The sequence below is a fragment of the Pelodiscus sinensis genome, chromosome 31, assembly GCF_049634645.1.
Source record: "Pelodiscus sinensis isolate JC-2024 chromosome 31, ASM4963464v1, whole genome shotgun sequence".
In the NCBI taxonomy this organism is placed as follows: Eukaryota; Metazoa; Chordata; order Testudines; family Trionychidae; genus Pelodiscus; species Pelodiscus sinensis.
The window spans coordinates 3,017,696-3,031,709 of NC_134741.1; the positions used below are offsets into that span (position 1 = coordinate 3,017,696).

Here is a 14,014-nt window from a genome sequence, read left to right on the forward strand (position 1 = left end):
CCCAGCTTGAAACACTTTAGGCACTGTAGCACTCTTGGTACTGAGACGCTTTTGGCGTCCATTTCTTTTACTGCCTCTGAAAATGTGTGAAATACCTGCCACATGTTATCGAAGAGGAAGCAAGGCTATTGAACTAGACGATATGGCTGGGAATGTGTTACATGGAGAAAAATGATATAGGGTATTGGCGGTACCTTACCTCCATGATCCCTCATTGCTAGAATTCCAGTAAACTGAAAGGTAGTTACCGCTATGGGACAGAAACCACTTGTGCCTAGCTAGAAACCGCGAAGACAACGTGGCACTCGTGCTTCTGAGACGCTTTTTGAGTCCATGTCTTGTACTGCCTCAGAAATGTGTGAAAAACCTGCCATATGTTCTCGAGGCGGAAACAAGGGTGCTGCAGTAGAAGATTTTGCTGGGACCGTCCTACATGCAGAAAAACGCTACCGACATTCTCCCTACCTAACCTCCATGATCCCTCATTGCGAGAATTCCAGCAAACTGGACGGTAGTTACCGCTATAGGACAGAAACCACTTGTGCCTAGCTAGAAACCGCTAAGATAACGTGGCACTCGTGCTTTTGAGTCCATGTCTTGTACTGCCTCAGAAATGTGTGAAAAACCTGCCACATGTTCTCGAGGCGGAAACAAGGGTGCTGCAGTAGAAGATTTTGCTGGGACCGTCCTACATGCAGAAAAACGCTACCGGCATTCTCCCTACCTGACCTCCATGATCCCTCATTGCGAGAATTCCAGCAAACTGGACGGTAGTTACCGCTATGGGACAGAAAGCACTTGTTCCTTGCTAGAAACACCTAAGACACAGTGGCAATCTTGCTTCTGAGACGCTTTTTGAGTCCATGTCCTACACTGCCTCAACAATGTGAGAAAAACCTGCCACATGTTCTCGAAGAGTAAGCAAGGCTGTTGAACTAGACGATATAGCTGGGAATGTCGTACATTGAGAAAAATGATATCCGTTATTGGCGGTACCTTACCTCCATGATCCCTCATTGCGAGAACTGAGTCAAACTGAAAGGTAGTTACCGCTATGGAACAGAAACCACTTGTGCCTAGCTAGAAACCGCTAAGACAACGTGGCACGCGTGCTTCTGAGACGCTTTTTGAGTCCATGTCTTGTACTGCCTCAGAAATGTGTGAAAAACCTGCCACATGTTCTCGAGGCGGAAACAAGGGTGCTGCGGTAGATGATTTTGCTGGGACCGTCCTACATGCAGAAAAACGCTACCGGCATTCTCCCTACCTAACCTCCATGAGCCCTCATTGCGAGAATTCCAGCAAACTGGACGGTACTTACCGCTATAGGACAGAAACCACTTGTGCCCAGCTTGAAACACTTTAGGCAATGTAGCACTCTTGGTACTGAGACGCTTTTGGCGTCCATTTCTTTTACTGCCTCTGAAAATGTGTGAAATACCTGCCACATGTTATCGAAGAGGAAGCAAGGCTATTGAACTAGACGATATGGCTGGGAATGTGTTACATGGAGAAAAATGATATAGGGTATTGGCGGTACCTTACCTCCATGATCCCTCATTGCTAGAATTCCAGCAAACTGAAAGGTAGTTATCGCTATGGGACAGAAGCCACTTGTGCCTAGCTAGAAACCGCGAAGACAACGTGGCACTCGTGCTTCTGAGACGCTTTTTGCGTCCATGTCTTGTACTGCCTCAGAAATGTGTGAAAAACCTGCCATATGTTCTCGAGGCGGAAACAAGGGTGCTGCAGTAGAAGATTTTGCTGGGACCGTCCTACATGCAGAAAAACGCTACCGACATTCTCCCTACCTAACCTCCATGATCCCTCATTACGAGAATTCCAGCAAACTGGACGGTAGTTACCGCTATAGGACAGAAACCACTTGTGCCTAGCTAGAAACCGCTAAGATAACGTGGCACTCGTGCTTTTGAGTCCATGTCTTGTACTGCCTCAGAAATGTGTGAAAAACCTGCCACATGTTCTCGAGGCGGAAACAAGGGTGCTGCGGTAGATGATTTTGCTGGGACCGTCCTACATGCAGAAAAACGCTACCGGCATTCTCCCTACCTAACCTCCATGAGCCCTCATTGCGAGAATTCCAGCAAACTGGACGGTACTTACCGCTATAGGACAGAAACCACTTGTGCCCAGCTTGAAACACTTTAGGCACTGTAGCACTCTTGGTACTGAGACGCTTTTGGCGTCCATTTCTTTTACTGCCTCTGAAAATGTGTGAAATACCTGCCACATGTTATCGAAGAGGAAGCAAGGCTATTGAACTAGACGATATGGCTGGGAATGTGTTACATGGAGAAAAATGATATAGGGTATTGGCGGTACCTTACCGCCATGATCCCTCATTGCTAGAATTCCAGCAAACTGAAAGGTAGTTACCGCTATGGGACAGAAGCCACTTGTGCCTAGCTAGAAACCGCGAAGACAACGTGGCACTCGTGCTTCTGAGACGCTTTTTGCGTCCATGTCTTGTACTGCCTCAGAAATGTGTGAAAAACCTGCCATATGTTCTCGAGGCGGAAACAAGGGTGCTGCAGTAGAAGATTTTGCTGGGACCGTCCTACATGCAGAAAAACGCTACCGACATTCTCCCTACCTAACCTCCATGATCCCTCATTGCGAGAATTCCAGCAAACTGGACGGTAGTTACCGCTATAGGACAGAAACCACTTGTGCCTAGCTAGAAACCGCTAAGATAACGTGGCACTCGTGCTTTTGAGTCCATGTCTTGTACTGCCTCAGAGATGTTACAGCTGCTGGTTTAAAAGTTCCTTTTGCACATCCTAGAATCAGGATGGGTTCACAGGTCTTTCTGGCTCTTCCCTGCATTGCTGCCTCTGGGATGAAGTGCTGAGCTGAAGAACCAGATGGAGACTACCACATGGCCTATTTATCCCTCCTTCCTGGTCTCTTCTTGGCTATAGCAGGTCACCTGGTCCACCTTATTCCTGTGTTGCCTGCTGGTAGCCCTTAGGTATGAGTCACCACTCATTCTTTAGGTGTGTCCTTGGCCCATTGAGTGCCATTGTCCCACAGGGCCTCACTGATTAGCATGTCCATAGGCTGGGCCCTGCCCAATGCTCAATCACATGCAGGGAAATATTCAGTATCCATACAAATACATGCTTATAATTGCACACACAGACATTATACAAACACAGTGAGCTTCTATTCAACACCCCACATGGTCCCCTTTTATACCATTTTCTGGGGCCAACACCCCCACCTATGGGTGCAGCAGCGATCTGGCTGCTCCCCTCAAATCCAGTAATGTGACAGGCAGTGAAACAGAAAGCAGCCCCCTGGAGTGGAGGAGGCCCCTGTTACCCACATTCTTCCCCCACCTCATCAGGGGCAATAAAATAGCCTGTCGGGCTGGGCAGCCCTGCCTTAGCAGCTGGGAGACACTGGTCCCAAATGGGCTCCTGTCTCTGATGATCATTAAGTCACGTTTCTCAGCTGCAGGTTAGTTTATTGGGTGCAAAGGGGAACAGAATTTGATTATGAAACATGAGGAGACAATGGGGGAACAAATCTGTTCCCAGCCATAAGGGGGGGGGGGAGGGACGACTGGTCCTTTGGGGAGTTTATCTCCCCTCCCCCGCATTGGGCCATTACTTAGGAAAAGAGTTTTCCCCCTGAACAAGAGGTGGCTGCAGACAGGGATGGGTGAACCCACAGCCGGGGTGGATTTTCCACCAGTATTTGGAGACTGTCCTGCAGAGACACCTGCGGCCCAACTACCAGCTGGGCAACATGGTGGAGCTGGTGAAGCTCTTCTGCCAGGAGGATCAAACCCCCATCTGTGTGATCTGCAGAGAGTCCCGGGAGCACTGTGCCCACAAGGCAGTGCCCATCAAGGAGGCTGCCCAAGGTAGGGACCATGCTCTGCAGGGCGGGTCCTGGGGCTTGGTTCACACTGTGGTGTTAGAGTGACATCGGCAGCTCACATCAACCTAATTATGTCAGTGGTGACTCTACAGCCAGGGCTGTCCCCAAGGGGGCATGGGATCTAGGGCACCCCCCACCCCAGCTGCACCCTGCCTCTGCTTCACCCCTCCTGCCAATCCCAACTCCTACTCTGCCCCATTGTCCCCTGACATGGTGGCACTGGGTGGTCTGACATGGGGCAACAGCAGGGGGTCAGCCCCCATTCCCGCTCTCCCTGTGGTGTGGGATCTGAAGGCCTAGCAGCCTGCTCTGTCCCACCGCCCTCTCCCGTCCGGGTCCCCCCTTCTCCATGGTACGTGGAAGTGAAGTAACCGCGGTGATACTCGACACAGCTATCCAGAAGACCATGGCGCAGCAGAGTTGGAGCAGGGATGTCCTCAGCATCTTGGCTGGAGCAGCCTCTGTCCCTGGCGGGCCGGGGAGGGTAGAGGCTGGAGCCAGCAGTGAGGTCTTGCGTAGTGCAGTTAACTGGTGAAGCGTTAGGTTAACTGGACGTTTGATGGGTTAGTGGGGATTTTTAAGCCCTCGCATGGCATGGTGCTGCGCTGGGCGAATGAATCACGGGCTGCCCAAGGGGGTAAGAATGCCGGGTTACCACAGTCCTGTCACAATTACAGGTGTCTGCTCCCCGAGACCCAGGGCTCCCCTCTCCCTCACTGGTCTCCAGGCACATCACAGCACCTCCCTGCACGGGTAATGAGGCTGCACTGGTGAGAGGCCTTTGCTGTGCGGGAGGCCCCCTGGGAGCCTGAGCACACGGGAGAGCAGAGTCTGGGTCTGGGCCTGAGGCGCGGTGCAGCGATGTTCCTGCCCCAGCTCCTCGCACTGGCTGGAGGGACCATTCAGGGGCTTCCCAGCCATTTCCTCTCTGGCCCTGAGCTAACACAGAGGTGTGGAGACACCCTGAGTGGCTGCAGGAGGCAGAGCCCCTGCATCTGTGCTCTCAGGGTGCCTTTGGGGCTGGCAAAGCCAAGTGGCTGCCTCCTTCCAGGCTGGGTCCCTGCGTGCGTATGGAAGGCCGGTGTGCATGGCGCTCGCTGCCTGTCGTACAGGCAGATAACGGCTGTTTGTCGCCCATGATGCCCTGCAGGAGAAACTCCAGGGGGCCATGGGCCCGCTCAGGAAGCAGCTGGAGGAGGCCCGGGCGTTGACGTCTAAAGAAAAGGAGAAAACCAGGGAGTGGCAGGTGGGAGTCTGGGTTTCTCTCCCCGAGCCCTTCCCCCAGCAGTGCTCCCAAGGGTGAAGGAGCTAAAAGCTCCAGAACAAGGCTATGAACCTGCTCTGGCAGATCAAGTCTATCTGGAGTGTATCTGCCCACAATGCCATCAACACCCCACTGCTGCAGGACCCATTCCCCCTCCCTGAGTGACCAGAGCCAGGGAAGGTCCCAGCCTCTGCTGCCATCGTCTGGCCCCCTCATCCCAATCACCTGCTGCTCCTGTGACCTTCCCTGACCTTGTCTGTAGCTGGAGCATGAACCCCTGGGACAACATGTCCGTTCTGCTTCCCCTGCCTGTTACAGTGAGATCCCCGCTGAGGATGTAGGGGTGTAATGAGGACATTGGCAGATCACTGGGCACATGGCCAGGCTGGGCCAGGGCAAAGCCAGCCCTGGCAGTGCCTTGAGGGTCCAACACCAACGTGAGCCCCAGGACGGCACCCACAGGGCTATTGGCACCAGTCCTGTGTCCTGAACATGACAGCCCTGGGAGCAGGTTGCCAAGAATGAGCATCGCCCACATCTTGCTAGGACAGGTCTCTTGGAGGGAGCGGGAGGGGGGGGGGCAGTGAGTGCCCAGCTCTGTGCACCTAAATCTCCTTCCTCACAGACTGTGCTGTCCCTCCCCACCGTACATCTCTCCTGTTCCCTCGATTTCTTCCCTTTCCCGTGTCCATCCCATGCCACCTGCAATAACAGACGGCAGCTTTACCTAGCACCCTGGACAGGCCCACTACAGGACTGGCCCTGTTCACTCTGAGCTAAAACCAACCCTTTATGATACAAATAACAAGGACTCTGGACTCCTTGTTGTTTTTGCTGAAGCAGACTGACACAGCTACCTCGCTGACACTTTCTGGTGTGTTTCCCAAAGAAGTAACTATCCTTACAAACCTCATACCAATCTGATTCTCCCTGCTTCATGGGCAGAGGCCTTGTCTAACTTGGCATCTGGCCTGTGGGTTCCTCTCTCTTTTCCTTTCTCCAGAGGAAAGTGCAGGCAAAGCGGGAGATGATTGCTGCTGAATTTAACAAGCTGCACATGCTGCTGAGGGAGGAGGAGCAGCTGCTTCTGCAGAGGCTGGCGGAGGAGGAGAGGGAGACTCTGTAGAGGCTCCAGGAAAATGTCACCAAACTCTCCCACCAAAGCGCCTCCCTGCAGCAGCTGATCGCAGAGATCAAGGGGAAGTGTCAGCAGCCAGTTGCTGAAGGTGAGACAGCGTCAAAACTCTGCACCCAGTCAGAATCACAACTCGGATCCATGGGCCTGGATCCCAAGGATGAGAGTAAACGTGCTGAGAGACAATACTTGGCCAAGGACTCCATCAGTTCCAGACGGTGCAGTTTGGGTGGGCGAGGAATCATGGAGATCCAAGGAGGCCCTGGGAGATGAAATGTTTGGTGTAAAAACAATGCAGAGATCCCTGCTGTGACTCCAGAACATTGGACTCAACCAGTCGCTAAACACAGATACGGGGGCGGGGTCCCTAGGAGAAAGAACCATTTAACTAAATTCCCATCTGACCTACAATGAATTGAGTGTAAATGCAAAGTGGAGCAGGAGGTTTTGCCACAGAACAGTGAAGCCTAGGATGGTGAATCTATTGTCTAGATGAAAGGCTTCTGCCTGGATGGGGAATTGCCCCGGTGTTCAACCAGAGCATCAATTCTCTTTCTCCTTTCAGGATGTGAAAAGCACATCGAGCAGGTGCGTGTCCCATTTTTGCTGCCCTCGTATTCCTGGTGGGGGCCCTGTGGCGATGCCAGTGCAGGGCAGCTGATGATGCTGGGACGTTTGCTTCCTAGGAGTGAAAACACGAAACTCCAGGAACCCGAAGCCGTTTCTTTCAACCTGCAGCATGTGTATAAAATTTGTCTTGATTTGAGGGAAGCTCTGAACAGATTTGCAGGTGAGTGGAGCCCCTGGGACATTGAGTTGTTTGGTGCCGGGGGCTCAGGGCAGAGCCTGGGGCCCCAGGACACACATGGACCTGGCTGGGAGCTGGGTGGTAGCTGGAGGCTGATGGGCTCAGTGCTGGGGAGTTTGCCTGCTGCTCACACCCACCTGCTGACATTTGATCTGGGATCTGACCTGGCCCCCTCACCCTGCCACCCTGACCCCTCACTGCCTGCTGCCACTGAGCAGGTGCTGGGAGGTCTTGCCTGAGCCCATGTGCAGGGGGCTGCACAGACAGGTCATGGGGGCGTGTCTGTGTCTCTCTCCAGGTGCATGGGACGCGCTGGCGGCTGTGTAGCTGTACCTGCTGTGTCTGCAGAGCCGGGTGTGAGAGTCTCCAGCACATCTGCGTCAGGGCTCGGCAAGAGGAGCCGGGGCGAAGCTGGGGCAGTCGCCAGCTGCAGACACCTGCCCCCATGGGGCTCTGGGAGGGGCTCTGTGGCTGTGCCTGTGCTGGGAGATGCCGGGGCAGCGGCAGAGGGTCTGTGCTGCTCGCAGGGCCCAGGGGACATGTGGCTCTGGGCAGAGAGTTCAGGCTGGAGCCGAGTCTCCACTGGCAGCTGGGTCTGTGGGCTGAGATCAGGGCTGGGGGGATTTTCCTGGCCAGGGCACATTTCACAGCCACTCTGGAGTGTCCAGCTGATGCCCTGAGCCCGGCCTGCCTGGCACTGCGCTGGGGGATCCCCTCAATTGGGCAGGCTAAGTACAGCTCTGTTGCCTGTTACTCAAACACTAAAAGGGTCCTAAAATGTCACTTCTTTGCTTCCCGGCATCAGCTGTCCCCTCCCTTCCTCCACCTCTCCTCCACTCTGCTCCTTGCTACCTACCCTGTCTTCTCCTGCCCTGTCCCCCTCTGCACAAGACCCTTCCCTGTCCCCCTCCTTCCCACCCACAGGTGCCTGCCCCTTCCTTGCACCCTTCCCCTGCCACCTTCCCCTTAGTGCTCTCCTGCCTCTCTGGCTCCCTGACATCTGCACCCCTCACTCCCTTCTAGTCCCTTAGTGTGAGCCCCCTGCCTCTCTGGCTCTTACCCCTTCCTTTGCCCTTCTGTCTGCCTGGTATCCCTTCCCTGGCCCCTGCATCGGGCCCTGTGGTGTAGGCCCTGTGACGGCGCGTTGGGGGTCCCCCGTCTCCTGCACCCCGAAATGGCACAAACAGACTGCACCAGCCGGTGGAATAGAGGAAGTTTATTGCCTCTCCAGGATACAGCACAGCACAGATGGAATCTGGTCACAGAGCTGGGCTAGGATGCCTCAGGCCCCCTTGAGATGGGGGAGACTGGGCCCCTAAACTCCAGCCCCTTCCCCTAGGCTCTCCTCCATGCTCTCAGACAGAACTAACTAAATTCCCTTCCAGCCCTGCCCCCCAGCCAGGGCAGCATTCCACCTTCCTTTGTTCCTCTCCATGGGGGGTGTCTGGCCACTGGTTCAACAAGTTTGGCACTACCTTTGCATAGTGAGGTTTTCCCTGCTGGGTCTTGCTCCAGACAGCAGGGGTCACCACAGCCCAGCAAGTACCCCCACTACATCACAGTTCTCCCCCCTCCAAGAGCGAACTGAGCAGGGTCACTCCGCTCGTGACCTAGGGAAGTTCGGGTCCTCTGCGTGGGAACCCGCCCCGGGGACATGGGTGCTCCCCTTGACTCAGGCCGGCCGTGGCAAGGCCCCACATGAGCTGGCTTCCCTCTGTCCACTCGCCGCCCCGCTCCAGGGCGACTGGCGCAGGCCTGTCCTCGGGGGTCACACCCACCCTTCCGCTGGCCTTGATCTCTGGCCAGGGTCTCTCGGGCCGGGGCCATGAGCCCAGTGAGCCTTCTCTGGACAGCCAGGGTGGCTTCCACCCCCGAAGCTCCATCCAGGGAGGTCTTCCCTTCCCATAACTCTCTCAGCAAGTCCAGAGGGTCTATCTGGGGTAGAGACCCCCAAGCCGCTTTCCTCCTGTCTTGGGCCTTCCCGCCCCTCTGGCAGGAGTCACAGGACCGGCAGTACCGCTGCACGGCTGTAAAGATTCCCGGCCAATAGAAGTGTTGGAGCAGCCTCAGCCGGATGCTCCGGATCCCCCGGTGGCCCCCAACGGGGACATCGTGGGCCAAATACAGCAGCTTGAGGCGATACTTTCGGGGGACGACCCGCTGCCGCTGGACCCCCCATGCCCTCGCCTTCCTGGGGGGAAGCCATTCACGGAACAGGAGTCCACGCCCCCGCAGGAATCTCTCCTGGCCACCTCTCCCCCAGGGCCGAGCTGCACGGAGGCCAGCCTGGTCCCTCAGCCTCTGCAAGGAGGGGTCTGCCTGCACCTCAGCCGGGAATTCAGCTGCTGAGGCAGGGATCGGGACCTGTTCCCCACCTTTGCCTAGGTCCGGAGTCCCAGCCTGGCTGGACCCCGTGTCCACTGGGATGGGACCCTGAGGACGCTGCCCGGAGTCCTTCCCTGGACGCAGGTTGTCAGCCCCCCCGCTGGCTCTGGCTCTGGGTAGTGACTAGAGCCCGCTGGGATTCATGGGGCCACTCCTCTAGGTCATTCCCCATCAGCACCTCTGTGGGCAAGTGCGGGTGCACCCCCACTTCCTTGAGGCCTTCCTTCGCCCCCCATTTCAGATGCACCCTGGCTACAGGCACCTTAAACGGGGACCCGTCTATGCCCTTCAGGGTCAGCTGCGTGTGGGGTAGTATCCGCTCTGGGGCCACTATATCGGATCGGGCCAGAGTCACCTCTGCCCCCGTGTCCCAGAAGCCTGTCACCTTCCTACCATCCACCTCCAGGGGTATGAGGCACTCGCTCCGCAGGGGCCGTCCTGCCCCCACCCGGTACACGGAGAAATCCGCCTCCTGAGAATCAGACCTCCCAGGGGAGGTGCACTGAGCATCCTTCCCCTCTCTCTGAGCTGAGGTTTGCCTGCCAGCCCCTGCCTCTGGGGCAGCCTGCCCTTCCTCCCGCCCCAGCCAGTTAACCCTGGAAAGTCCCCGGTCCTGGGACCTGGTGCACTGAGCCCTCTTGTGGCCTTTTTGCCCACAGCGATGGCAAGTTAGGCTTTGGGCTGTCTCTGTCCAGGCCCTGGCTGGTTCTCTGGGGCGCAGACGACCTGTTCCTTGGTCTCGCCCCGTAGTTGACTCCCTCCGTCGCTCAGCCGAGATCCGGTCTCTGCGCGGTTCCCTTTCTCTCCGGGACTCCCGTTCACACCCGGACCGGCTCTCCGTGAGCTCATCCGCCAGTCTCCCGGCCTCTTGGGGGTTCTCTGGTCTCCGGTCCTTGAGCCACAGCCTCAGTTTGGGTGGGCACACTTATAGAACTGCTCCATCATGACCAGCTTGAGCAGCTCCTCTGCAGTCTGGGCCCCGACTCCAGACACCCACTTGCGGCAGTATTGCGCCAGGCGGGAAGCCAGGTCCACATAGGTCTCCCATGGCCCTTTCTGTACCCCCCCGGAACTTCTTCCTGTACATCTCGGGGGTCAGCCCGAACTTGTGCAGCAGGGCCTCCTTGACTTGGTTGTAATCCCCTGGCTGTAGGTCCTCCAGCTGACTGAGCACTCCGGCCGCCTCCTGGTTCAGTGCGGGGATGAGCTCCTGCAGCCAGTCAGCTGGGGGAACCCGTTGCAGTCCACAGGCCCTCTCAAAGGAGCTGAGGAACCCGTCTATGTCGCCCATGTCCTTCAATTGGGCCACCACGAGCCTCTCCAAGCATCTGGCAGTCCTGGGACCCTGTGGCCCATCCACTCTTGGCACAGCCGGTGCCCCGCCGGTTCTCCGCTCTGCCATGGCCAGCTCATGCTGCCGCTGCCTCTCTCGATCTTGGCGATCCCTTTCTCGGTCCTGGCGGTCCCTCTCTCGGTCCTCTACTTCCAATTCCTTGATCCGCAGCTGGATCTCCAGCCGCCGCAGCTCTGCTTGGCTGGCCCCTGCCCTAGATGGGCTGCAGCTTGCAGGCCTCCTGGGGGAAGCTGTCTCATCTCTCTGGTGAGTTCCAGCACTCCTCCCCCTCTCTGAGCCTGACACACTCTCAGGGGGGGTCTGGCTGCTTCCCCTGGGGACAAGGTCCTGGCCCTGTGGCTGGTCGTTCTCTTCTAGCTGAGCAATCAGCTGGGCCTTGGTTGCTTTCTGCACAGGCAAGCCCCTCTCTCTGCACAGCCCCACCAGCTCTGCCTTCAAGAGTCGGGCGTAGGCCATCTGCCCGCTGGTCCCCTCGGTGCAGACTCACCAGTCTAGTGCTGCAGCGCCCCCCGATTCCCAGGAACCGCTTCGCTCTGTCTCCAGCACGCCTGGCTCCAGGGCTCTTGCTTCTACTGTGCCTTGTCGCTCGCCGCTGGAAGCTCCATCCACGGGGTGCAGTGCATCCCACTTCTGACACCAGTGTGACGGCGCGTTGGGGGTCCCCCGTCTCCTGCACCCCGAAATGGCACAAACAGACTGCACCAGCCGGTGGAATAGAGGAAGTTTATTGCCTCTCCAGGATACAGCACAGCACAGATGGAATCTGGTCACAGAGCTGGGCTAGGATGCCTCAGGCCCCCTTGAGATGGGGGAGACTGGGCCCCTAAACTCCAGCCCCTTCCCCTAGGCTCTCCTCCATGCTCTCAGACAGAACTAACTAAATTCCCTTCCAGCCCTGCCCCCCAGCCAGGGCAGCATTCCACCTTCCTTTGTTCCTCTCCATGGGGGGTGTCTGGCCACTGGTTCAACAAGTTTGGCACTACCTTTGCATAGTGAGGTTTTCCCTGCTGGGTCTTGCTCCAGACAGCAGGGGTCACCACAGCCCAGCAAGTACCCCCACTACGTCACAGGCCCTTTCCCCACCCCCATCTCTGCTGCATTGGTGCCCACATCTCCTTGCCCCTCTGACTCCCTCGGGCCTGCCCTTCCCCACACCCCTCTCTCTCTGCCTCCTTGCTCCCTTCCTCCCCCTCTATCCCCTGGTGCCTGCCCCTCTCCTTTCTGCTCTTCTTACATCTGCCCCTCCACCCAGCCCTCCTAGGGACTTCCCCTTCTCTTGCCCATCTCTGTCTCCCTGGCACCCACCCCTCATGCCCCCTCCCACTTGATAAATGCTCCTTCCCTCCCTGCCCTTGTGTCTCCTGGGATCTGCCCCACACCTCACACTTCCCATGCCCCTTTAGCACCTGCCCCACCTCCTTACCCCCTCTTTGTCTCCTTGTCACCTGCACCTTCCCCTAGTGCCACTCCCTCCCCTCTCCCTTCTCTGTGTCCTATGCCTGCACCTTCTCCTCCCCCTCTTTGATCTCTGATGCCCCCCCACCTTTGTCTCTTCCCCAGTGGGCCCTATGGCCTTGGTGCCTGCCCCTCCTTTCCCCCTTAACCTCCCCCAGTGCTCATGCCTCCCATTACCCCACATCTGCCCCTTCCTCACTCCCCTGCAGTCCTCTGGCACCTGCCCCTCCTCTTGCCCTCCTCTGCCTCTTTCCCTGCCCCAGCCAGCCCCTCTGGCCCAGGTTCCAGCCCCCCTATGTCTACCCACTCTCTCTCCCCCATGGTCCTGGCACCTCCTGGGCCCTATCAAATTGCTCATTCTCCTGGGCCCTATCACCTGTCCCTCCCCTTGGTTCCCTCTTCCCCTTTGGACCTCCCCCATTGCCTCACACCTCTTAGTCCCCCAGTGCCTGATCCTACCCTGGCTTCCCTGTGCCTGTGGGATCTGTCCCCTTTTTCTCCCCTGGTGCCTGCCCCTCCCCTCGCCCCCTGCAACCCCCTCTCTTCTCTCTCCTCTGTCCTCATAGAACCAATTCCTCTTGCCCCCAATTGTACTTGTGCCTGCCCATCCCCTCTGCTTTCCACCCCCTCTGCCCCATCACATGACCCTCCCCTTTCCTCTCCCAGCATCAGCCTGTGCCCTCCCCTCCCCCACCCTTCCTGCCCTGCCCCTGCTCATTGTCTCCTCACAGGCAGAGGGTCCCTGACTCCCCTCAGATGACAAAACCCCCACCGCCCTGATTAATAGGGGGGCAGGTTAATTTCCCCCTGATCCCAGCGACCTGGCCCTGACTCTGTGACTCTCTACCTAGTGGACATGACTCTGGATCCAGACACAGCTCATCCCAACCTCGTCCTGTCTGAGGATCGGAAACGTGTGAGACACGGAGATATGTGCCTGGCTTTGCTCAACACCCCGGAGAGATTTGACCGTTGTCCCTGTGTGCTGGGAACCGAGGGTTTCGGGGGCGGGAGGTGTTACTGGGAGGTGGAGGTGGGAGACAAGACTGAGTGGTACCTGGGGGTTTGCAGGGAATCTGTGAGCAGGAAGGGGCACATCGCACTCTCACCTGTGGATGGATACTGGGTCGTGAGGCTGAGGGACGGGGGATACAAGGCCCTCACCTCCCCCTCGAACTCCCTCCCCATGAGCGCCAGGCCCAGCCGGGTGGGGGTTTTCCTGGACTACGAGGTGGGCGAGGTCTTGTTTTACAATGTGACTGACAGGTCCCATCTCTTCACCTTCACCGGTACCTTCTCCGGGACGCTCTGCCCTTTCTTCAGTCCCAGTAACAATGCTGGGGGCACCAACGCGGCTCCCTTGACCATCTTCCCGGCCCCAGTGCAGGCTGGAGGGAATGGCAGTGCAGTGAGCTGAGACTCTCACCTCCTGCTGCCCTGGGTGGGGATATCGCGGAGGCTGCACCATGCTGGGTCAGTGGGAGACACTCTCCCGTCAGCTCCCCTTGCTCATCCCATTCACTGGGGGCGACTGCAGAGCTTGCACTGGATTTGGGGGAGTCTTCACTGTACCCCCTAAATCCACTGCCAGGGGGTCGATCTCAGAGCTTGGGCTCAGGCTGATGGAATCAGCAACCCCCACAGCACAGACCGACCCCAGGCATGTTCCATGGAGATGGAACCAGAGACATCACCTATGCCCCC

General features: G+C 57.3%; 1 pseudogene; it reads left to right on the forward strand.

The window, feature by feature from the left end:
• Positions 1-3,774: 3,774 nt before the first annotated feature.
• Positions 3,775-14,014, forward strand: LOC106732451 (E3 ubiquitin-protein ligase TRIM39-like; annotated as a pseudogene).